At 49.0% G+C, this 23,352-nt stretch overlaps 1 protein-coding gene across 5 annotated transcripts in view; it reads left to right on the forward strand.

The window, feature by feature from the left end:
- The window catches only part of FAM110B (family with sequence similarity 110 member B), a 424,184-nt gene that overhangs the window by 115,857 nt on the left and 284,975 nt on the right, over window positions 1–23,352 (forward strand). Inside the window, exon 1 of one of the 5 annotated variants that reach the window (XM_069220218.1) lies at window positions 15,351–15,371. The exons of the other annotated variants lie outside the window; for them this stretch is intronic. The gene's annotated coding sequence lies outside the window, so the exon portion shown is untranslated. Of the gene's footprint in view, window positions 1–15,350; window positions 15,372–23,352 lie in introns of those variants that run through there. 5 annotated transcript variants of the gene reach the window in all.

The raw sequence follows: 23,352 nt of genomic DNA on the forward strand, positions 1-23,352 counted from the left end.
AAAAATGGCAGTTATGTTTGCTCGGAAGGACAAGCTTTCTAGACACAGCAGCCCTCTGCACGGGATAAACAGCCCTCTGTGTTGTAGAAGGGATGGAAGTGCAGGCTATTTTGAATAATTCTGTTTGACGTCATGATTGGCAGATAACTGTAAAGCTTCATGATTCCGCTACAAGGCTGAGGTAAGCCATCAATAATTCAGACCGTGTGGTCTTGGGTTCTGTTTCCAGGAAATGAGCCCTAACTACAAGCACGTGAAGCGCCGCGCTTGCCAATTGCTATGCGGAACATGAGGGCTACACTGCATCATGCGGCAGTTAACATTGGCCCTCGTATTTTTACATTCCTACTGTGGCAACGATCAGTGGTTTGTTTAATGATTGGCTTTTGGCAATTGGTGTATTTTTAATTTGTATTGTTGAGCCAATACATTTCTCATGACTTAATGTTCTCTGGCAAAGGTTGCTTTATTTTCCGTTTCCCATATGATTTAAACTGCAGTGTGAAAATGGGAGAAGAGAGGGGGCAAGCCTGGGAACTGAAGTAGCCAACAACTGTTTTCACCAAAGTACAGTATGAACTGTTTGATTCAGACCCAGTTTTTAAAGCTTGCTACGGTTGAATCATTCTTTCGTAATTTGAGATTACACTTGGAATTACGAAATGTATAGCTGGTTTTCCAGGCTTTGGAGAAAGAGCTAACTTTCCTGTTAGGGACAAGCAAGACACTGCAGAGTTGTTGCATATAATTTCGTTTATATAAAAAACACAAGAAAGTTAATGTTTCATTTAATGATTTAATGAATAATACAGAAAGGAAGCTCATACATTTTAGATCCCTTTTCTGAGGTAGTTATGAAATGGACATCTTTGGCACCTTGCTAAGATTAACTCGGAGTCATGAGCCACATCTCGCTGTGTAAAATTCAGATTTAGCTTGGTGCTCTTTGGATACAAAACGTCAGCGGAATGAGGGCCACACGTATTTGCAGTACTTAATCAGCCATTGAGAAGATAATTCACCAAGGCAAACCCTTGAATGCATTTGAATAATCCCCACTTGTGTTTTAAAGCAAAAAAAAAATCCCTTGGAAAATTCAATTTCTAGATGGCATGCCCTGTTTGTGTTGGGAGGTTTGGGTTCTCATGTCTTCCTGATTTGTTACAGTAGGCTACAGCCAGCAGGTGGCCGGAAGCGACACCATGCATTGAACAACACACACCATCCTATGGTACTGAAATTAAAATGTCCAAAGTTTTCATCTTTACTAGAGATGCTTGTTCTCGATGAACTTAGGCATGCAGTTAAAAAAATCAACTGCTTGTGCTGTACTATGCACGTTTCAAGCTAGCATTGTCACAGCTAATGGGTCTGTCATTACTGAGCTAAAACATGCAAACTAGCCATGCAAAAATGCTGTTTATATGAAAAGCAGACCTTTTGTCTTTGATAATGCTTGTTTAGAAGTGTAGTGAAGAATATAGGAAAAAAGAGAAACCTTGTTTGGAACAAATCATGCAAGCTTTTATTTATTTTGAATTAGTTTTAAAGCACATCTGTGTATTTTTTATGTATTTTAAATTAGTTTTAAAGCATATCTATGTATTTTTTGGTGAGAGGTGTCTTTTCAAGTGCCATATCCAGAAAACGTGCATAAAACCAAAAACTGGTAATCATTTCTTACAGTGCATACACGGGATGACATTATGCTGTTCAGTACGTACTGCAACAACATTCGTAGGAGTCTAATATGAAATGTAACACCGTCTGTTTGTGGACAGTAAGACAAATTTGAGGAATGGAGAATTAAAGGACCAGAAGTCCACACGCGTCTGTGTGGCCCAGCAGAGAGAGAGAGAGAGGAAGTGCATGTAGCAACATGGCTTAGGAGTCACTGGCCACTCGACATGTGAAGTAAAGCAGTCTGGTAGCCCAAGAAGAAAAGGCCGATGTAACAGCAGCAAAGAAGCCCCAGGACTCCTGATGTGTAAAGGTTTAGGGCTGAAAGTGGGTTGTGTTTTTGAGATCCAGACACTTGACTGTAAGTTAGTCAAGATTGCATCTTTTGATATTGATCATGCAAGACGTTAGGACTGCCATCTCGGGGTCAGGCTGTCCTAATCTTCAAAAACATAAAATGAATGAGGGGCCATTTCAGTCCTGACAATTGCAAAAAAAAAACAACACTTTTGCAGTGGAAAAAGATGTTTTCTTTGCAGAACGCATGGTTGAGATAAAGGATTCAACCTGAAATGGTGGGTGATCAAACTGACTTTTCAGATATAAAATAGTCGCTCATGCATTGCAATAGAGGCATACTCAAGGAAGTGGAATGGAGCATCAAACAGTCATGAGGTGAAAGATGGTTACCTCCTACAACTCAATTTAATGTATATTTTAAGAAGAGCAGTGACAAGTGCTGGTAGACAGCCTTGCTGTCTAGTCAGACGTCAAGAAAGTGAGACTGTCTGAAAATGATTCCAACAACTTAGTCTATGAAAATAAATAGGTCTGGTAACTAGTTTGCAAAATGCCACACTGTGAAAATAAAAAAACAAAACGCTTCAGGCTGCTCTTGGTGATATTGCTTCTATAAATGTCTTTGATAGTAATATAGACAAAACTGCAACCATCAAGCATTTGCAAATAGCAATGGTTTATTTATTCACATATTCAAGTGTTTCAAAGGTACTTTATCAGTGGAAGGTGGATTGAGAGTGAAATTACTATCTTGTGACTAAAAAGTAGTTTGTATAAAAAGGAGAGGCGGTTATCATTTCTACTCTGGCACCATCATCTGATGCTCTTTAGTCCAGCAGTCCAGTCCGTGAATTCCCAGGTTTTGCCACATCATCTCCTTGTTGAGTCTCCTCTATAGGACTGAGATAGAAGCACAGTTTGATCAAGAAAAGCTCTGCAGATTCTTCCCTTTGCTGAAGTTCGCAGGTTGTGTTGATGAAGCCACATGCTGATCGAATTTACTAATGCTGTATTGAACCAAACGAGATGTTTGTGTTGTGGGTGTGTTCAACCTTATATTTCTTTTGATATTTTATTCATAAGGTGACGCGTATAGGGTAATTATCTATTACCCTTACAGGTTGACCTGAACCTTTTGACTCAGACAAGAGTGTGATAACGTCCTAACAATCAGCAATAACAATATCAAATCAGTAAACATCGATTTCAATTTTGGAGTAAGCAATTTATGTGCATCATGACCTATGTGGCCATAAATCACCACACCAAATTAGTAAAGTTCAAACATTTATTTCCCTTTAGATGAACAATGCTCAAATCACGTAAATCAAACACCAGACCAAATGATATAAGTACAGAAACAATACAGGCTGACCAAAATGTCGAAAGAATCTTAATCTAGACAGAAAATTTATCATTAAACTTTCAAGAACCACCATACAGAATAACAACAATTACAGATGAATAATTGAAACAGAATACATTTGGTTATGGCAGATGAATCATTAACATCAGATTATATAACAATCAACTTTAGAACTTGCCATTCTTATCTATTCCTCTAATCTGTTAAGCATGTTTGGACTTCATGCAAAAAGAAAATTAAGACAAAATTCAATTTGGAAAACATCTAACTATGATGCTAACCAAAATAGCAGTTTGATTTTCTAAAGAAAGAAAACATAAAATCTGCGAGAAAAACAAATGCACATTTTGTTATACCTCTCCTTAATGGATTAGCAAGCAGCGACATCTATATCAGTTGAGCATCTGGTACAGTATCAGTGTTACAAATAGGGAAAAAGTTCAGTAAAGTTTGGGCCTAATGTATCTGAACTGTCAATGGCAGAAAGCTAAGGATCACATCATTTCACAAGCTGAGAAAAAACAAATATGAACTTACATCATTTAAACTTTGCTATATTAAAATCTTAGAAAGCAACTAGCTGAGTTTCTATTGGTCAGTCTGTGAGGTCTTTTAGTGTGCAGCCAAGTAACTTTGTTTTGTGCTCCAGAAGTACCTTTCTTCATTTTCTGCACCCACGATTGGCTCTTCTTCTCTAGCACCTGGTCACCAGTTTTCTCTAAAAAATTACATAAGCAGTGTGAAAAAAACATGACACGTGTTTACTGCCAAAAACTAAAGCACGAGCAGGAACAGATTATTCGCAACATGAAACAAGACATTGAGCAATAACGTCTATTGTTTAATTTATATGTTATTATCTCATCTCAGGAAACAAATGCTACAAGCATAGAGCATAACTTTTACACAGTGTGCAAGTCACACAGGATATTTAAAGAAACATTATTTTACAGAGTTAACATTTCTTTTAAAACATCATGCCTCTGGAAAATTATTAAAACGTGAGGCCTTTTAACTAGTGCTAAGCATGAATAATAAAACATTTAATTATAAGTTTAAACCTTAGATCTTCCAATGCACAATAATAACCATGTCAGTATATTTAACTATGTTTAAGCAAAATACATTTTCAATAGTCATTTATTAAATTCATGTCTAACTTTATTGTGGCTGACACCATAGTAGGTACATTTTCAAAGTGCACAGTTTTCAGTAAGGCCTTTAAACACACTTTAGGTTTATTTCGTATTATGTTTTTGTGACACAATTTTATTCATGTTTACTCTCCAACAGTGTTTGCAACTTTCAGAATTAGTACTTAATTTGTATTGCTTTGCCATTGTCCCTTACTTTCACAAATCAACGTTCCCAAATAATACAAAACACAATTTACACAATTTGCAAAGTGGAATAATCCATATTTGTTAAAAAAAAAATAACAGTTCTCACAATGAAACTGGGAAAAATGCACATATGATTTAGTGCTTCAACATGAGTTGTTTGCTGTGATAAAAGTGCATGTTCACAAGTGAAAGGCGAGCAAATACAATGCAGTAATCAACTACAGTATAGCTTGGACAAAAATTGATTTAATTCAGTAGTTATAAATAAAATAAGTATGGAAATATAGACTTCAGCACATAGCTGCTTCGGTTAAGATAACAGTTGGTAGAAGGAACCACGTGATAAAATTCAGGCATCGATGCCAGCCAGTACTACACATAATAAATAGAACTTAAGAAATGCAACAGTTAGTTACAGGTATAATTTAATGCTCCAGTTATATTCCCTAGTCCTAGTACTAAAGGTATGAATTGACCTTCTTGCAACAGGTCCACATTACACTTGTAACCTCCTCCTCATGTCCGAACCTCCACCACATGCCCTCCTCACCATAAAATAAAGTGGCATCCCCACCCCCAACTTGACGTCACCAAGCATTGGCAATGGCGGAACAAGGGCAAAGAGAGAGGATGGGCTGGACATTCTTGTTCGAGGAAGCATAATTAATGAATATTACTGGTAAGTAATTATTGCATTACTTCCTCAATCCTCTTTCTTCCCAGTCCCCACATCATGAAGAAACCAGAACAGTAAGCCACCAACCCACTCCCCCAAGAGCCCACAGAACCCCCAAGCAAGGCAAGACCTCTCAGTAGAGGAGCACAACATTACAAGAGGAAGCTGGAACTTTTAGACCAACACCAAGCATGCTGAACTAGAAACTGCAAGGACACCCCAGCACCCACAGCCTACAGAGAGCTAATGACACAATGACATGTTTGAAGCTTTAGAAACAGACCAGCAAAAACACTGGCAAAGGTCCAACCAAAGAGAAAGCAGGGCACAAGCATACATCACCTGCATGGGGTGTGAGGGATAGCCCAGAATCTCAGGGTGCAAATAGGAGCAGAAAAGTGACAGCACACAGGAAGCTCAACACTCCTACCGGAAGAAGGCAAACAACATCCAGAACCATCCCAAAACCAGAACAGCAAGAAATGGGGAAGTAACCTGTAACCAAGAGAAAACCAAGCTCAAAATCCTCAAGGAGTAAGGGACTGGAAGAGTTGGAATAAGAGCCCTACAAAACAACTTGTAGGAGGAAGAGAAAGTAATAAAAAAAAGTACTCCATCTGAATCAGCCACCATAGAACCACCCAAACCAGACATAGTCAGGCCCTGGCAACACACAGGGAGCCATAGGTAAGACCCAGACTTCAGTGGACGAGCAACGAGACGCTGATGAAGACATACCAAATGAGGTGAACAAGCATCCAAACCACTGAAACAGCTCCCTACTGACCATGAACAATGCAATAAAAAAGGAAATTACTGGAGTGCAGTAACGAGGAGCCATACAGGGCAAGAAACCCACCAGCAGGTTTCACCTGACAAGCCAAAGAAGCGAAACCTGGGTGAGGAAAGAAGAGGAGAACAGGACATATGAAGGACAATGGCCCAAGGACAGCTGAAACAAGGCCAGTACTGAAACCTTGCCCCCTCCCCCACAAGGCAACAAGACAGCCATCAAGTCAGAGCAGACACTGACAACAAGACAACAAGAAGTTGCCCTAGCAAAAGCCAAACAAAAGTCCAACCAATGCTCAAATCTCTCAGATAGCAGACTCAAAATTGGTCGAGATTCCTTGGGCAAAGGAACAAGAGAACCAAGAGTCCACAAAGGACCAAGAGGACAGCATAGGGGCTAACCAGAATGCTGCCAAGAGCACTTCAGCCAGCCAACCCACTACTAGAGAACAAGATTGCCCCCTCAATGGGAACTAAGCGTAATCAACCCAGAAACATGCCACGCCAACAAAAGACTGCCACAGAAGACACTGAAGGAGCTGAGTGGAGAAAGTCTGAGGCAGGCAACCAGAAGGCTCCACATTTAGAAGCAGGCCCACCCAGCAACAGGCCACTGTCACCAAAAGAAGGGGTCAAGATGCAGGAAAGCCCATGAACTCCCAGATAACCACAACAAAACAAGATTGCCTAACTCTGGTAGGCAGCACTGAACCACAAGGCAGGGGCACCTTTCCCAAAGAAGCTTCCATGCCAGGACCAAAACTAGAGCCAAGAACAGTCCGGAGACGGGACACTGCAAACTGTAGCTCTAGATGAACTGATATGATAAAACTGAGTAGTACACCGAGGGGACATCACAGCAGATAGGGGCAAGACCAGCAGGGCAGTCCTCACAGAGATGCCCGGAGAAGGGAACACAGCCTAAAGATAACACCACTTGACACAGCAAGGCAAACAAGACCAAGAGGAATCAATCAATATTTCCCAACAACCCCCGCACTACAGGTTAGGAACAGTACACAGAGCCAGCCTAATGCATACACAGAACAGAAATAAACATGTAGAGTAGTAGCCTTCTTCGACCGTTAATCACACCCACAAAAAGTGGGAAAACATCAGCAAGGGCCTTTGGAGTAAGTAGCAAAAATGGAAGGTTAAGTCTGCAGGAGACCTAGAACACCTTTTGAAGCCCTCAGCCCCAAAGGGAGGGATAGGGTGGATAGGGGGAGGGAGGTCAGATAACCTGACCTAATCAAGGCAGAGCCATTGCACACCACCATAGCTCCAAACTCAGTAGTCATGTTAAGGCAAAGGGGTGAACCTGAGAGAGGACACCTCCAACACAAGTCCCAAGCCCACCAGGGAGACATGGAAGAAAAGGCCAAACAAAACAGAAAACACCACCCACAAAAACCAAGTCTAACAGGGAACTAAGGGAACGTGAAGTCAGGTCCCTAACCAGCAACCCTCAGGCCAAGCAAGGACATGTGTGCAGAGAACCTTGACTGGGAGAGACGGTTCCAATCCTGCACCCCCATAATCCCTTTCCCTGAGAAGCAAGCTCAGCTGGGAGCACCAGAAGAAAAGCAAGATGTCAGAACTAGCACCACATATTTCCTAAGCCCAACAGGGAAGTAGGGGCACCAAAGTGGGCCCAAAACTGGAAAGTAGGACCTGTCTACCCATGAGTGCTAAGCCCAGAAGCCCAGGAAGGCACCAGAGAAGAGAAGCCAGACCCTCTAGCGCCACACAGCTGCACCGTCTAACAGGGAGACAGAGCACTGAAAAAGATCTGAAATAAAGAAAAATAATTTACCCCCCCAACACACACACACAGACGCCCCCTCTCTCCCATACACGTGTTACTATCCCTGTGGGGACTATGGCCCTCATTCTGACCCTGGCGGTCGGTGATAAAGCGACGGCCAAGCCGCCAACAGGCCGGCGGTCTAAAATATGCAATTCTGACCCTGGCGGGAACCGCCAACACAGCCCGCCAACTTAACACTCCGACCGCCACAGCGGTACAAACAAACAGCGCGGCGGTTCCCGCCAACAGCCCGGCGGCAGACAAAGTACCGCCCACCCTATTACGACCCACCAATCTGCCACCTTTTCCGGGGCGGGAGCACTGCCGATAAGAACACGGCGGAAACAGACTACGAACGGGAAAACGCTCACCTCTACGCACTCCACGCGAGATTCCGGCAGTATGGAGCCAGAGTTACAGGTCATCCCCGCACTCCTATTCCTCCTCATATACCAGGAGCACGCCCGGCGGCGCGGAAGACATCGGTGAGTACTGCACCTACGACACAGGGGAGGGAAAAGATTACCGGCACACACCCACCCACCCACACCCACTACAACACACACATCAATGCATTCCCACAGATCACTGCCACAACCCACAAACCACCCCCCTCCGAAATAATGCAAAGACCAAAAGAAGAGATCATAAACGGGCAGATATATTGAAATATGTACGCCATTAATCCCAATAAATAAATAAACTATGTACAAAATATATACAGCTACTAAATGTAGTCCAACCACTGTCCGTGGATCACAGGGGTCCTGTGCAAAGGGGCAAGGCCCAGTCCCACGACAAGAACTCCACGGAGAGAACACTGCAGGGGCATCAGAAAGAAAATAGGACAGGCACCTCAGGGGGAAGGGAAGGGGGGGCACCTCAGCCACTTGAGTACACGACGCCAGATCCACGAGGGGACTCCATGACCACTGGGCCATCCTGGGGAGAGCAAAGCCACAGTCCATACAGTGGGTGGCCTGCCCACTGGGCCATCCTGGGGAGAGCAAAGCCACAGTCCATACAGTCCATACAGTGGGTGGCCTGCCCACTGGGCCATCCTGGGGAGAGCAAAGCCACAGTCCATACAGTCCATACAGTGGGTGGCCTGCCCACTGGGCCATCCTGGGGAGAGCAAAGCCACAGTCCAAACAGTCCATACAGTGGGTGGCCTGCCCACTGGGCCATCCTGGGGAGAGCAAAGCCACAGTCCATACAGTCCATACAGTGGGTGGCCTGCCCACTGGGCCATCCTGGGGAGAGCAAAGCCACAGTCCAAACAGTCCATACAGTGGGTGGCCTGCCCACTGGGCCATCCTGGGGAGAGCAAAGCCACAGTCCATACAGTCCATACAGTGGGTGGCCTGCCCACTGGGCCATCCTGGGGAGAGCAAAGCCACAGTCCATACAGTCCATAACAGACCCCACTGCCACTGGAGGAGGCAAGTTGGCCAGAGGACATCCTGCAGCCCTGCCCGAGATAGATCCTGCCCTGCCACGTCTGCCAAAGGGCCAGCGGTTCTTGCCCTGAAGGGCCCAGTTCAGCGGTTCATGAGACGGCGGGGCCCAGTTCAGCGGTTCTTGCCTTGAAGGGCCCAGTTCAGCGGTTCTTGCCTTGAAGGGCCCAGTTCAGCGGTTCTTGAGACGGCGGGGCCCAGTTCAGCGGTTCTTGCCTTGAAGGGCCCAGTTCAGCGGTTCTTGCCTTGAAGGGCCCAGTTCAGCGGTTCTTGCCTTGAAGGGCCCAGTTCAGCGGTTCTTGAGACGGCGGGGCCCAGTTCAGCGGTTCTTGCCTTGAAGGGCCCAGTTCAGCGGTTCTTGCCTTGAAGGGCCCAGTTCAGCGGTTCTTGAGACGGCGGGGCCCAGTTCAGCGGTTCTTGAGACGGCGGGGCCCAGTTCAGCGGTTCTTGCCTTGAAGGGCCCAGTTCAGCGGTTCTTGCCTTGAAGGGCCCAGTTCAGCGGTTCTTGCCTTGAAGGGCCCAGTTCAGCGGTTCTTGAGACGGCGGGGCCCAGTTCAGCGGTTCTTGCCTTGAAGGGCCCAGTTCAGCGGTTCTTGCCTTGAAGGGCCCAGTTCAGCGGTTCTTGAGACGGCGGGGCCCAGTTCAGCGGTTCTTGAGACGACGGGCCCAGTTCAGCGGTTCTTGAGACGGCGGGGCCCAGTTCAGCGGTTCTTGAGACGGCGGGGCCCAGTTCAGCGGTTCTTGCCTTGAAGGGCCCAGTTCAGCGCTTCTTGCCTTGAAGGGCCCAGTTCAGCGCTTCTTGCCTTGAAGGGCCCAGTTCAGCGGTTCCTGCCTTGAAGGGCCCAGTTCAGCGGTTCTTGCCTTGAAGGGCCCAGTTCAGCGGTTCTTGAGACGGCGGGGCCCAGTTCAGCGGTTCTTGAGACGGCGGGGCCCAGTTCAGCGGTTCTTGAGACGGCGGGGCCCAGTTCAGCGGTTCTTGAGACGGCGGGGCCCAGTTCAGCGGTTCTTGAGACGGCGGGGCCCAGTTCAGCGGTTCTTGAGACGGCGGGGCCCAGTTCAGCGGTTCTTGAGACGGCGGGGCCCAGTTCAGCGGTTCTTGAGACGGCGGGGCCCAGTTCAGCGGTTCTTGCCTTGAAGGGCCCAGTTCAGCGGTTCTTGCCTTGAAGGGCCCAGTTCAGCGGTTCTTGAGACGGCGGACGGTCTATGGCCAACTGCTAAATGCCTGGTGGTGCCCTCCTGGGCAGCGGGGATGGTGCTCCTTCACTGCCCACCTGGGCTGTGGGTGGTGGGGCCCTCCTGGCCAGCTGGGCTGGGTCCTCCCTGGGCAGCGGCTATGGGGCTGGCGGGCTCTCCCGGGGCAGCTGTGCCGGTTCCTCCCGGGGCAGCGGCTATGGGGGTTGTGGGCTCCTCCTGGGCAGCAGGCCTGCTGCCTGACCTCTCCAACTTGCTGCCCTTGCCCTCCTTAGTCGTCGGCCTGTGGCCCTTTCCTCCCTTTGGAGCTGTGGCTGGTGACTGTCTCTGGGTGGTGTCCGGGGGGGATGTAGAAGGCGGGCTCCTGCGGCGCCCCTTCCGCCTTCTGCTCCTCTTCCCAGGGGGTGGGCTGGCTGTCCCCTTGCTGCTGGGCGAAGATCCAGACATGCGGGCTGGCGGGCTCCAATACCCCTGCACCCTTGTCAAGGGGGCTGCAGGGCTGGTGGTGGCTGAGGTGCTCTTCTTACCCCGACGAGAAGGAGGGGGGGGCTCAGGGTCAGGAAAGAAGTTAGTAGTGGCGAGGAAGAGCTTCTTGGGACAATGGAGAGTGGTAGGTACAGTGGGAATGGGAGTGGAGGGAGAGGATGTGGTTGTAGGTGAGTCACGTTTGCTGTCTTTGGGTGCAGGTGCAGGAGGGATAGGCTGTCGTGAGGTGGATGGCTGTTGGGTGGGTGGGTGGCTGCGTTTGTGTGGTGTGGAAGAGGGGGTGACAGACACAGTGGGAGAGGACACAGGGGACGTGTAAATGGCAGTGGGGGTGGTGACTGCACGTGTGCGGACTGGAGTGGAGGGTGTGCTGGTGATGGAAACACTGGCTGATGGTGAGGTGAATGGAGGTGTGAGTGTAGACGTCACAGGGAGGGAGGAGGGAGACGAGGAGGTGGGGGTCACAGAGGTGGTAGTGACTGTTGGCATGTCTGCATCGGAATGTTGCGTGTGTGAATGTCTGCGTGATCTGTGGTGCTTATGTTTGGATGAGCTTCTCTTGGGTGTTGAGGTGTGTGCAGGCTGGTCTGATGGTGTGGGTGGGACAGGCAGAGGAACAGGAGACTGGGAGGAGGGAGTTAGTAGAGGCAGGCAGGAGACAGGGACAATGGCTGCCGTCAGTGCTGAGGCCAGAGCCTGGAACGATCGCTGATGGGCAGCCTGACCCGAATGAATGCCCTCCAGGTACGCATTGCTGCGATGAACCTCCCTCTCCACCCCCTGGATGGCATTCAAAAGGGTAGTCTGCCCAACAATGAGTGTTCGGAGGAGGTCAATGACCTCCTCACTGAGGGCAGCGGGGGTAACAGGGGCAGGGCCTGAGGTGCCTGGGGCGAAGGAGATGCCCGGCTTCCTGGCAGAGCGGGCACGGGGCGAACGCGGAGGGGCTGCTGGGAGGGCGGAGATGGTGCGCTGGGTGGCGGCTGTACCTGTAATGGCGGGGGGCACGGATGGTGCCACCCCCGCAAGGGAGCCCCCTTCCGAGGACGTGTCCGTGTCGCTGCAGGCTCCAGTCGTCCCCGTCGTGGAGCTCCCCTCGCCCTCCGTCTCACTGGTCCAGTCTGACTCTGTGGCATGGCCCTCCTGGGCCATGTGAGATGCAGCTCCCTCCTGCCCCGATGCCACTTCTCCTCCGCCTGATGATGCTGATGCACACAAGCACAGAAAGACAAACAAAAAGGGGGGGGGAGAGAGAAATAAAGGGATATTGAGTACATGGATCTCCGGTACAGTTAGCGGACATGACAGACACAGATGCCCCCTGCACTAAGTTGCGCACTTGGGGTACGCTACGCATTCCGTGGAACATGCCCTACACGCCTAGAGTTGACAACTGCACCCATGGATGACACGGCCCAGGGATGGCTGTACTGACAAACTACTGAGGGTGGTGGCTGGGGACACAGGGGCTTACGGGGGTGCCCAGCCTACAGATATCGCCCTGGCCTAGGGGGACCCCCAGCCCTCCTCCCCCACCCAGACACCTCCACTGCACGACAACAGAGTAGATAATGCTTGTACTCACCCCCTTGTGTCTGCTGTGCTGCCCTCACGCGCCCATCCAAATCAGGGTAGGCCACCGCCAGGATCCGGAACATCAGGGGGCTCAGTTGACGGCAGGCACCCCGCCTACGTTGGGAGGCCATCCCCAGCAGAGACTCGGCGGTCTTCTTGGTCCCGCGGCGGATGTCTTCCCACCTCTTGCGGCAGTGGGTGCCCCGTCGATGGTGGACCCCCAGGGCCCGGACTTCCTTGGCGATGGCACGCCAAATCCCGATCTTCTCATGGGCGCGGACCTATGTGACACGTACAGGGAGGGAGAAATACCACGTTCAAGTTACTCAGCATTTTCCTTTCCAGTGGCCCAACGCCCCCCATCCCCGCCAGGCCCCCCGCCATGCCCAACATGCCCCCCATCCCCGCCAGGCCCCCCGCCATGCCCCCGCCATGCCCAACATGCCCCCCATCCCCGCCAGGCCCCCCGCCATGCCCAACATGCCCCCCATCCCCGCCAGGCCCCCCGCCATGCCCAACATGCCCCCCATCCCCACCAGGCCCCCCGCCAGGCCCAACATGCCCCCCATCCCCGCCAGGCCCCCCGCCAGCCCCAACATGCCCCCCATCCCCGCCAGGCCCCCCGCCAGGCCCCCGCCATGCCCAACATGCCCCCCATCCCCGCCAGGCCCCCCGCCAGGCCCAACATGCCCCCCATCCCCGCCAGGCCCCCCGCCAGGCCCCCCCGCCAGCCCCAACATGCCCCCCATCCCCGCCAGGCCCCCCGCCATGCCCAACATGCCCCCCATCCCGCCAGGCCCCCCGCCAGGCCCCCCGCCAGCCCCAACATGCCCCCCATCCCCGCCAGGCCCCCCGCCATGCCCAACATGCCCCCCATCCCCGCCAGGCCCCCCGCCAGGCCCCCCGCAATGCCCAACATGCCCCCCATCCCCGCCAGGCCCCCCGCCAGGCCCAACATGCCCCCCATCCCCGCCAGGCCCCCCGCCAGGCCCCCCGCCAGCCCCCACATGCCCCCCATCCCCGCCAGGCCCCCAAGGCAGCCAGTGGCCCCAAATCCATATTGAATTAAACTCACTTGTTGGTCTGGAGGACCGTAGAGTAGCGCATACTGGGGGAGGACCCCATCCACAAGTTTCTCCAACTCCTCTCCAGTGAAGGCAGGGGCCCTTTCCCCAGTCGCAGCAGCCATTGTCCCTTCCAGACCGAGGTCACAGCAACACTTGCAGTATAGGTCCTCTCCTGTGAAAGTTCAAGTCGCAAGTGGATAAGTAGATAGAAAATGGCGGTCACGTCCGCGGCGGTGCGTACCGCGGCGGTGCGTCCCGCCACCGCCGGCGCCCTTCGCCATTGGCTCCTGAAACCCATAGGCTTCAATGTTAACCAATGCGGCTTCGCGCCGCGGTCTTCGCCCGCCGCCCGCCGCGGTGTGCCACGCCAGCGCATTGACCTCACATCCCATTGTCACACTTCACAGGTCAGGCAGCCGCCATTTCCAGGGCCCACATGGCTCAATTTCAACTACGTCACACAGGCCTAGGCCTTGCATAGCCACTCAGACACGCCATTCACTGCATAGAGAATCGTATACTGTGCTAGCTGTGAGTACGTACCTGTGGGTTGCTTGACTGTGTGCTCCATGTTGTCCTTCCTAGGCACCGTCCGCTGGGTTGGGCGAGGAGACGGATGAATCCTCCCGTGTACCGACCGCTGGTGGACCTGTCGACAATGGAAGAACGCCACATTATCCTGACCTACCGTCTTAACCGTGCCACTATCCATGAACTGTGTGCCCGGCTGGAGCCCGACCTGATGTCCCCCATCCGCCAACCCACAGGGATTCCCCCTCTGGTGCAGGTCATGTCAGTACTACATTTCTTGGCAAGTGGGTCTTTTCAGACAACCGTGGGAATTGCTTCCGGGATGTCTCAGCCCATGTTTTCGAAGGTGTTATCCAGAGTGTTGTCTGCCCTGATGAAATCCGTGAGGAACTACATCATTTTCCCTGAGGTGGGCGAATTGGCTACAGTGAAGGGTGATTTCTACGCCCTTGGACATATTCCCAACGTAATTGGTGCCATTGATGGGACCCATGTGGCTTTGGTTCCCCCAAGAGACAGGGAGCAGGTGTACAGGAACAGAAAAAGTTACCATTCAATGAACATCCAGGTGGTGTGTTTGGCTGACCAGTACATCTCGCATGTAAATGCCAAATTCCCAGGGTCAGTGCATGACGCCTACATCCTTAGGAATAGCAGCATCCCTTACGTGATGGAACAGCTACAGAGACACCGTGTATGGCTAGTGGGGGACTCTGGGTACCCCAACCTGTCGTGGCTACTGACCCCAGTAAGGAATCCCCGGACCAGGGCAGAGGAACGGTACAATGAGGCCCATGGGCGTACTAGGAGGGTGATCGAACGCACCTTTGGCCTCCTAAAGGCCAGGTTTAGGTGCCTGCATATGACCGGTGGATCCCTAATGTACTCACCTAAGAAGGTGTGTCACATCATCGTGGCCTGCTGCATGCTTCACAACCTGGCTTTGCGCCGCCAGGTGCCTTTCCTGCAGGAGGATGGTCGAGACGGTGGTGTTGTGGCAGCGGTGGAACCTGAGGAGAGTGACGAGGAGGAAGACGACGGGGCTGAAACAGACAACAGGGACAGAATCATTGAACAGTACTTCCAATAGGACACAGGTAACATTTCAAAGATAATTTAGTAAATGTTAACTACTCTGCAGCATCTCTGCTGCCTGTCTATTTGCCCCAGTGTATGATGACTGAGTTTTGGCTTTTCCCTCCCTATTTCAGATCTGGGGTCCCCACTACGAGTCCTGTGCTTCGTTTCCCCATGGACTACAGCTTTGTGGCAGCTGTTTGTTGACTTCACCATGTACAAGGACATATTTGCACTGTCATGTCAATTACAATCTATTGAAATCACAGCCAGACTCCTGATATTTTGGTGCAAAATAGGTGTTTATTGAAGTGCTCAAAATGGGATGGGTGGTTTCAAGTGGGTGGGGGCTATGGTGAAGGAATGTCCATGGCAGAGTCCAGAGTAACAGTCACACAGGTGCATTGTCCAGAGGCCAGTGGAGAGATGGAGCATGGGCAGTTCAAGGATGGACAGGGTGACAATGTGGGACAGTGGGATGACATCAGGTGGTATCCTTTGCTGGCGGGGGTCTTGACATCCTACTCTGTCTTCTTGCGAGATCTCAGGGCCCTCTTGCGGGGTGGTTCTTCTCCTGCAGGAGGTGGGGGTCTGGTGGGCTGCTGCTGTGCGGGGGCCTCCTGTCCACTAGCGCCGGCGGAGGTGGATGGCTGTTCTTGGTCCAGGCTAGTGGCAGGGGCCCTTGGGTGTTGTTCAGTGTCTGCCCTGCTGTTTACGAGGTCCTGCAGCAGCCCTACCATGGTAACCAGGGTGGTGTTGATGGATCTGATGTCCTCCCTGTACCCCCGATAGTGTTCCTCCTGCAGCACCTGGATCTCCTGGAACCGGGCCAGTACCGTCGCCATCGTCTCCTGGGAGCGGTTGTATGCTCCCATGATGGTGGTGAGGACCTCGTGGAGAGTGGGTTCCCTGGGCCTCTCCTCCCCCCCCTGTCGCACAGCTGCCCGCCGAGTTGCCCTGTTTCCCTGGGCCTCTGCCCCCTGGCCGGTGTGCCCACTACCACTGTCCCCAGGTCCCTGTTGTTGTTGGGGTGGTGGGTTATCCTGGGTGCCCTGTAGTGGTAGACACACCGCAGATTGACGCGCCCTGGAGACAGAGGCATGGGCCCGCTGGGTGGGAGCTGTGCTGGTGTTCCCAGAGGGGTTAGGGTCTATAGTGGCCTGTGCCTGTGTGAGGGGAACCGACTGTCCAGAGGTCCCCGATGGTCCGGGCTGGTCATCGGTGTCCAGATCGACAGAGCTGCTGTCATCGCTGACGGCCTCTTGGGTGGGGGGGGTGGATAATTCTGGCCCCTCCGCCGCGGTGTGTTGACGGTCGGGTCCTGCAGGGGTATAGAGGTATGGTTATAGTTTCAATGTGTGGCATATGGGTGTATCTGTGGGTTCCCGTGTCCCCAAGTGCTGGCATTCGTGTGTGGGGGCTTTGGTGAGGGTGGCTTGTGGGGGGGATGTGTATATGCATTGGGCATGCTTTGGTGATGGGTGTCCATGCTTAGTGGACGCATGCAGGCCTAGGTGTTGGGATGTGTGGGTTGTGATGGTGAGACATTGGCGGGGAATAGGTGTGCTGGGGGTGGGGGTGAGGATGGTGGTGGGGGTGAGGATGGTGGTGGGGGTGAGGGTGGGGGTGAGGATGGGGGTGGGGGTGAGGGTGGGGTTCGAGGATGGGGGTGAGGGTTGGGGTCTGATTTGGCATGCAGGTGGGGGGGAAGCAGTATTGAAGCTTCAACTTACCAGTATCCATTCCTCCGCCGACTCCTGCGAGGCCGTCAGGATGCAGGATGTTCAAGACTTCCTCCTCCCATGATGTGAATTGTGGGGGTTGAGGTGGGGGTCCTCCGCCAGTCTTCTGCACGGCGATGTTGTGCCTGGATACCATGGAACGCACCTTCCCCCGTAGGTCGTTCTATCGCTTCCTGATGTCTTCCCGATTTCTGGGGTGCTGTCCCACTGCGTTCACCCTGTCGACAATCCTCTGCCATAGCTCCGTCCTCCGGGCAATGCTGGTGTATTGTATCTGTGTGCCGAACAGCTGGGGCTCTACCCGAACGATTTCCTCCACCATAACCCTGAGTTCTTCGTCTGTGAAGCGGGGTTGTCTTTGGGGTGCCATGGGGTGGTGTGTATGATGTGTGGGGTGGAGTATGTGTATTTAAGTGAGTTGAGTGTGGTGGTGTGTGTTGTTTTGTGTGTGGATAGTGTGTGGGTGATGGTGTTGAGTGGCTGTGGCTGTTATGTTTTGGATGCTGGTGTCTCGCTCTTGTCTTCTTTACGAATTTTTAAGCGTAGGGGTTTGTGGGTGATGTGGGTGGGTGTTTTATATTGTATTGTGTGTGTGGGAGTGGTGTGTGTATGTGTATCAGGTGTGTGGGATTCAAATCGTCCAATGTGGGTGAGTTTTGTTCGTTTGTGTGTATTCTGACCGCGCCGGTGTGTCCCGCCAATGGAATACCGCGTTTGAATGACCGCCGCGTGGATTCGTGGGTCGTAATGGCATGGGCGTATTTCTGTTGGCGTGGCGGTGGAGGTTTGGTCACCTCCACCTTTCCGCCGACCGCTGGTCTGGCGGTCTGTTGTGGCGGTCGGATTTTCGGAGGTTTGCCTTCTGCGGGTCAGAATGACCGTGGCGGGTTTCCGCGACCGCGGCGGAATTATGGAGGATTTCTGACCGGCGGTAGGCGCCTTTTACCGCCGAGGTCAGAATGACCACCTATGTGTGGATACAGGCCTTGTGGGAACTAACCTTTCCTAATGTTTTTAAAATGTTAAGAAAAAAATCATGATAAAGGATCCTGCTTCAAATATATTGTTATTTAATTGCGTGCACAGAACCATCATTGTGGGGACTTGAACATGTGCGACCATCCTTGTGAGGACTTACTCCACACTTAATACTTGTGATTGAATACTGTCAAAGAAGCATGACAAAATATTTATTTTATCACCAATGTACACATATAACATCATAATATATATATATATATATATATAGGAATTGCTGCATGTATCTTAAATGCACACAAAAGGTGGTTTATGCTCATAATGTATCAGAAAATATCATAGATCATGATTACAGAAAGGCACTTAAAACTGTATTTGACCCAGTGCTCTGTGTTCAAAATGTGGGCGACAACATTTTTTAACAGCAAGCAGTGGTCCTGGGACCACTGCCTACTCTTAAAAAATGAAAAAAAAAAAAAAAACGTTTTATTTTTGCTTTTGGAATGCATCCCATGTTTCTTTAAAAAACATGGGCTGCAATACAAAAAAAATTGCTTTATTAAAAAAGCAATCAGAGGAATGGAGGTCTACTGACCCCAGCAGGCCTCCATCTCTGTGAGTATAGCCATTCCCAGTGGGTCACAAATTGCAACCTGCCTCATGAATATTGATGAGGCAGGTCCCTGCGACCCATTTGGGAATCGCAAACAATGTTAAACACACTGTAGTACATTGCAGTTTGCGATTTCCAAATAGTGGACTGCAAAAATTCGCTATTAGGGAATCCTGAACCGCTTTTCTCATACCTCTGGCCCCAAGGGAACTAATACAAAAACAAACAAACAGATACAGTCAAGCAATGTGGTCAAGTGGAACTCAGAGTTTGATTAATTGCTTACATTTTTCTCAAAGTAGCTATTAATTCAGATCTCCTTAGGAATAGTATGGAATGGAATGTTAATGTCTGCATATGGATGGTGAGTGATGATGCCCATAGAGTTGGTATGAAATCACAACAAAGGGATCTTATGCGATGATGCCTACAGAGGTATGATGTGATCACAGTGGAACCATGGCCCTCACAGAGATGGTGTCTGTAGCTGTGTCAAAAGTATCTACAGATGTGGAGTGTGAAGCCCCCACAGAAACAGTGAGTGAATATAAGAATGTTCAAGTCCTCACAGAAATGGTATGCAAAGTTAATTATGGCTAAGTCCCGACAAAGATATTCGTTATTATGGCGATATATTCATGTCTCTGTAGAAACAGGATGTGGTTAATGGGATGTTGAAGTTCAGACAGAGATAGAATGTTACAATGATTATGTTCAAGTCCCCACTGAAATAGTGTGTAAAGGCTGTTGTTGAGACTCCACACTGCTAGTATGAAGATAATGATGTTCATTACATTATAGTCTGTTATTATAGTGGTGTTCAAGTCCCCACAGAGATTGTGTGTGATTGTAGTGGTGTTCAGGAGCCCACATAGATAGTGTGTGATTATAGTCATGATTAGTTCTTTGTAGAGATCATGTGTGATGTCCATCATGTCCATGTCCCACAGAGATGGTGAATGTGATGATAGCGGTACTCTGGTCCCCAAAGGGAGTGTGTGATACTCAAGTCTCCACAGAGATAGTGTGTAATAATAATCATATTCAAGTCCCCACAGGGATAGTATGTGATGATAATCATGTTGAGGTCACTAGAAATTGTGTGGGATTATAATGCCTAGATCCCCACAGAGATGATGTCATAATAATCCTGTTCAAATCTGCACAGTGACAGTGTGAATATAGAAATGAGATTACATTCACAGAGATGGTGTGTGAAGTTAATCTTTTTCAAGTGCCCGCAGAGATAATGTTCAGGACAATCTCAAAAGCCCAGTGAAATAGTGTAAAAGACAATTTTCAAATCTCCATTCACGTACATAGTGAACATAAGAATGTTCATGTCCAAACAGATATTGTGTGTAAAGGTAAGCCTGATCAAATCCCCACATAGATGGTCTGTTATTATAGTGGTGGTCAAGTCCCCACAGAGATAGTGTGTGATTATAGTGGTGGTCAAGTCCCCACAGAGATAGTGTGTGATTAAAGTCATGTTCAGATCTCTGTAGAGATCATGTGTGATGTCCATGCCCCACAGAGATAGTGTGTGTGAGGATAGTGATGCCTTGGCCCCCAAGTACAATGTGTTATAATAGTAAAACCCATGTGCCCACAGAGATAGTGTGTATAATAATCCTATTCATGTCCCCACAGAGATAGTGTGTGTGATGATAATCACGTTGAGGTCACTAGAGATCTTGTGTGATGATAGTCCCCACATAAATAGTGTGTGATTATAGTGGGGTTCAAGTCTCCATAGAGATAGTGTGATTTATAGAAATAATGTAACTTCACAGAGATGATATGCAAAGTTAATCTTTTTCAAGTCCCCACAGAGGCAATGTTTAAGATAATCTCAACTGCCAATTGAAATAGTGTGAAAGACGATTTTCAAGTCTCCACACAGGTACAAAGTGAACATCGGAATGTTCTTGTCTAAACATATATTGTGTAAAAGTAATTATGCTCAAGTTCCCATAAGATAGCATATTATTATAGTGATGTTCAGTTCTCCAGTAAATTCTGGGGAGGATAACTGTGTTCAAGACCACTGAGATAGTCCGTTAACATAATGTTCAAGTTCCCAGATGGGCACTGTTTGAAGATAACAAAGTTCTAGTCCAAACAGAGATTGTGTATGATCATATAAATGTTATAGTCCCTTGTCAGATAGTATGCGATTATACTGGTGTTCAGGTCCCTACAGAGATAGCCTGTGATTATAATGATGTTTAAGTCTCCACAGAGATGAACAAGTTGCTTACATTCGGTAACGCATTATCTAGTAGAGACGGAATCTAGCCACAGATTCCTTACTTTAGAATCTTACCCTGGCTCAAGACTGGATTGGGAAACATTTTTCCATAGCACGTCTGTGCGTCAGGAGAGGGTGTTGAATGACTCTGTGTCAATGTCGTTCACTGGATGTGAAGTCAACTGAGTCCATTTAACTCCCTCCCAAATGTAATTTTCTTTTGTGACAATTTTTCGCACTGAAAACGTGGAGCCACATATACAAACTGCCTATTAAAACAGTGTGCTAGACACCCTTGTCTCAAATAATCACTGAACTCCTCACTCAAGGTGTATATTTCCATAACAAAATCTCTGAGACCAAAGAGGACTCAGTTTGCAGAGCGGGAAGGATGGTAGGGCCATTATGAAATCTGCGGGTAGATCCTTTCCCTACTAAAAATGCATTACCGAAGGTAAGTAACTTGTTAATCTGATAGAGATATCAAGCCGCAGATTCCTTACTTTAGAATCAGTACCAAAGACATACCATCCCTGGAGGAGGGTCTGCAAACTGATTTCATTGAGAGTCTGTAAGCAGAAGAAAATCAGTCTAGAACAAGATAAATGCACTGTGCGTTCATAAGCATATATAGGAGTCTTTACTAAAAGAACTGTGTAAAGGGCCACAGTAAGAAAAAGTCATTAAAATGGAAATAACATCACTCATTACTGAGACCACTGAAAGTCTCTCACTAGAACAAAATAAAAGACCAAACATTTGTACAATATAAAACTTGCGGATGGAACCACAGGTAAATAAAGTCCTAAGACATTGAAGAGCAATAGAAATAAAATTATCCATGTTAGTATGACCCACCTGTATCAGCAGCCAACGAACAATATGAATACAAAACTATTTGCACCCTTAATGGGATCTGAACCCATGCATGATCATCCCATACGAACTGTGGAAAGGACCACAGTAATGAAAGATAAAGACAATTAATAGATTTGGAAAACAACGCTACCCATGACAGAAAGACATTTTTGCCAAATGACCTAATGAAGTTAAATGTATTTGCTGTTATAGCCAGACCCTTTTTAAAGAAATTAGCCTTCTACAAAAAGTAGACAAAAAGTAGACCTGATGAAACAAACCCATATTGCCTTCATGTACAATAAATATCCTTGCAGAGAAGAAAAAGTACCCCGTAAGATAGTTAATTCCTTCAGAAAGAAGGAATTCCTAAGTAGTAATGCAGAAGCATTAGAGTGAGGTATATTAAATACTCTATACACAAGAATGAATGGACTCTACTGAGAGACTATGGGGCAGATTTAAGAAACGTGGCGCTGCACCCAGTGCAGTGTCACTTTCCTTGCGCCCCTTAGCTCCCCACTACCGCCACCATGTGTGCACCGTATTTAAATAGCGCACCATGGCACAGGGTAGGGGGCATTAACATCTGAATTTTTTATGCTATTGATGTACTGTTCAGGATTAGCACCAAAAGTTTGGCGCTAATCCTGAACAGCACTTAGAGGCCCATTATGAACAATTGCAAAAAGAACAGATGATGGGCAGAATGCTGAACAATGCAAACATTCACCCCCAGTCACAAAGCTCTGGGTTTAATCTATGTTTTTTTTGGCTCACCACACTACCCCAGTTTGGACCCAGCCATATGCATATCAGTCTTGACCCTGTTCCTTGAGGGAACAGTCCAGCCTGAACTGCTAAACCAGGTCCTTCCTGGCCCAGAAACAAGCATCCTAGGACCGGTTTCAGGGTATCACCTTTAATCAGATAGGATAGCTTGAATTCAGTGGCGCAGAGAGCACAGGACCTACGTCTGGGCATACCCTTCCCACTTGGGGCGACAATTGCAAAAAGAACAAATAATGGGCGGAATGCTGAACAATGCAAACATTCTCCTCCAGTCACAAAGATCTGGGTTTAATCCATCGTTTCTTTGCTCACCATGACACCCCAATTTGGACCCAGCTATATGCAAATCAGTCTTGACCCTGTTCCTTGAGGGAACAGTCCAGCCTGAACTGCTAAGCCAGGTCCCCCCTGGACTGGAAACAAGCATCCTAGGACCGGTTTCAGGGTATCAACCTTCATCAGTCAGGCTAGCTTGGTCCAGGGAGGACCTGGCCTGGCCGTTCGGGCTGGACTGCTCCAATATGCGGAACAAGGTCAAGACTGATTTGCATATGGCTGGGTCCAAACTGGAATGGCATGGCAGGAAAAAAAACTGATGGATTAAACCGAGATCTGTGACTGGGGGTGAATGTTTTATACATTTTGCATTCTGTCCATCATCTGTTGTTTTTCCATTGTAAACAATAGCATGCCCCTTTTAGCACCAGCTCTGAGCAGGCGTTAAAAGTGACAAAACAAATTATCTTTTAGATTCCTTTGCACCA

Source organism: Pleurodeles waltl, chromosome 2_2, assembly GCF_031143425.1.
Source record: "Pleurodeles waltl isolate 20211129_DDA chromosome 2_2, aPleWal1.hap1.20221129, whole genome shotgun sequence".
NCBI classification, from domain to species: Eukaryota; Metazoa; Chordata; class Amphibia; order Caudata; family Salamandridae; genus Pleurodeles; species Pleurodeles waltl.